The sequence below is a fragment of the Sus scrofa genome, chromosome 1, assembly GCF_054392235.1.
Source record: "Sus scrofa isolate SSC_HxYL_T2T_F1_AM1 chromosome 1, Sscrofa_HxYL_maternal_Yorkshire_Landrace_v2.0, whole genome shotgun sequence".
NCBI lineage: Eukaryota > Metazoa > Chordata > Mammalia > Artiodactyla > Suidae > Sus > Sus scrofa.
Window position 1 is genome coordinate 275,447,946 of NC_139383.1, and position 3,071 is coordinate 275,451,016.

General features: G+C 42.4%; 1 pseudogene; it reads right to left on the bottom strand.

Moving 5' to 3' along the window:
* Positions 1 to 575: 575 nt before the first annotated feature.
* Positions 576 to 2,366, bottom strand: LOC100514696 (olfactory receptor 1G1-like; annotated as a pseudogene).
* Positions 2,367 to 3,071: the final 705 nt, after the last annotated feature.

The following is a 3,071-nucleotide window of genomic DNA, read 5'->3' on the forward strand; positions in this document are numbered from 1 at the left end:
CAGCTATGGCAAGGCTGGATTCAGGCCACATCTAAGACCTATGCTTTACCTTGCAGCAATGCCAGATCCTTAACCTGCTGAGGCCAGTGAGGCCATGGATCAAACCCACATCCTCCCAGACACTATCTTGGGTTCTTAACCTAATTTGCCACAGAGGGAATGCCTCACAGTCTTAGTTCTAATCCCAGTTGGGTGATTTTTGACCAGCGCAAATATATCAGTGCCTGGTTTCCTCTCCTAGAATTATTATTGCTCACTTATTCCCAGAAATTAGTGCTCCTTTTTGGTTCAACTTTCTCTCTCTGTAGCTTAATCCCTGTAAGTGAGGTGTTTCTAGAGCTGGGCTTGGAAATGGCCCCTGATATTTGGGCATTTGACCCTTTTAGATATATATTGTCAACATTTATTGTAATGAATGGGCAGGTTAACTATAGACTGACTTGTGACTTGGGCTTCCTCTGAGTAGCTACATTCTGTCTGATGTCATCCTTTGATGATTTCCACTCTCTGGTTTAAGTCTGCTTCATCATCAATACCCAATAATCAAGTCACCTACAGGGATTGCTGTATACTCCTCATCCAGGCTGTAGCTCTTTCCTTGGCCAGTGGATCCTAATCCAGTCCCACCAAGTCAGGCATTCTTCCTTCTTCAAACCTGTTTGGAATGATGAGAACCATCCTGCTTTGAGGTTTTCAATGTAATGATGAAAATGTACTGGAAGAAGGCATTTCTTGGAGCCTGAGCTTCTACTGTGGGAGATGCCCTTGGACTGAGTAGAACTTTTCCCCCAGTTGAAGAATTTGCACAAAGTCTCCTTCATATCCCTGTTCCTCAGGCTGTAGATAAAGGAGTTCAGCATTGGAGTGACCACTATATTTACCACAGAGACCACCATTCCTGTGCCTGCAGAGTAGGAAGAGGAGGGCTTGAAATACACCAGAAAGAGGGTCTCATAGATGAGAGTGACTACTGTAGAAGACTTTGTGCTTTCCCACTGCAGAGGGAACCCTGAAAATGGTGTTGATGATGTGGGCATAAGAGACCAGGACACAGGTGAGAGGGATATTGCCCAAGAGAATGGCTTCATTTAACATGGTGACCTGAAGGCAAGTTTGAGGAGTGGGGGCACATCACAGAAGAAGTGTGGGATGGAATGGGAGGCACAGAAGGAGAAGTGAGACATGAGGCGAGTGAGTGAGCAGGCCAGGAGGTGGGCACAGAGCCAGGATGTGGTGACCAGCAGCAGACAGCACTGGGGACACATAATCATGTTGTGGTAGAGAGGGAGGCAGATGGGCACACAGCGGCCATATGACATCACAGCCAGCAGGAAGTCACTGAGCAGGGTTAATGCCATGAAGAAGTACATCTACATGAGGCACCCAGCATAGGAGATGGTGTGATGCTGTTTATGGATGTTGATAAGCACCTTGGGGACAATGCCTCAGGAGAAGCAGGTGTTGATTAAGGACAGGTTGGCCAGAAAGAAGTACATGGGGATGTGGAGTTGAGGGTCAGAGCCAATGGCCAGGATGATGAGTAGTTTCCCTATCACAGTGACCAGGTACATAGCCAGGTGGAGCCCAAACAGGAGAGGATGCTGCTCTTGGTGTGGAGAGAAGGCCATGATCAGGAAGTCAGAGATGCTGGTTTGATTTCTGATTCCCACTGAAAGTAGAAAAATTTGTGGAAAATATTGCTTAAATACCTGTAGACTCCAAAAATTTGTATCATTCAAAGTCTTTTGTCTGATTTTCTGATTTTTTTTAATGTCACAGAGATACTCTGGTATCTCTTGCTGGTGGGCATGTAAACATGTACAGAGATGAGAACTCAGTACAATGATTAGGAGACCTGCTGGGGGTGAACTCTGCATTTTAGCTGTCCACTAGGTGGTCCTGTAGACTTCCCAGAGGAGGTTGAACTGGAGATTAGCTAGGAAGAGGATTCCTAAGTCTTAGTCCACACCTACCTGTTTAAACAGGAAAGCTAGGGATTTCATAGGCTTGTGAAGTTGAATAAGGTGTCTGTGGGGGTATGTATTTACTAGAAAATTCTTAAGGATAGTTCTCTGTGTGTTTGTCTCTCTTATATGTCTCTCTCTGTGTGTGTACAGTGTGTTGTTCAAGAGTAAAGAAGGGATGCTCATTACATAGAAAGATCATAGTAGCACTCAGATATTCTTGGCATGGTGGGATTATTTGTACTCTTTTTCTTATGAAGATCCATCAAATGAGAAAATGTGTATAAAGTTACTTTATAAACTCAAAGATATTTTACAAAGAAGCATTCCTATCATCATCAGCATCATCATCATCACCAACATCATCATCACCAACATCATCATTGTTATCAACTTCATCATCGTTACCTTCATCATCATTGCCAATGTCAAAATTACCTAATCCTCAGTCCTTAGGAATATTGTCTTTGGTGTCTTATAGACTATTTGGGAATCTTTTCCGGCTGTGTTATCCTCTGCAACATACACATCCTCAGGTCCTCTTTTTACTTCAGTTTCCTAATCTGTAAATTGTGTGCCCACTTTTTCTACTTATCACAGATGAGTGAAATGATATATTCAAAGCACTAACACAGAGTAGGTCTTCAATAAATTGTGATACTTGTTATTAATATTTCTAGAAACAGTAGTAGATAAAATAGAAACTGAGCTTCCTGATTCACCAAAAAAAAAAAAAAAACCACAACACCTCATTTCTTCATATATTTTGGGTAGAACTTTTTTTTACTATCTCTTCATCCTCATCTAGAAGATGTGGACATAAATTTACCATATAGAACAGTTGAAAGTTATCAAAATGCCAGAATCAGTTTAAAGTTTTATTCAGGACCATATAAAATCCAAAATGAGAGTTTCTGCATTTGTATGCATGGCAAAATGTGCACACCAACAGGCAGTGCCAGCCAGGTTCATGCTGTGATCTTTGACATGGTGATAAAATACATCCTTCTGGGTCTGACTGACCTTCATCTGCCACCAACCCCTTTGTGAGCTGCAACCTTGAGCAAGTTTTCTCAGTCTTTCTGACCTCAATTTCTGTATCTGCTC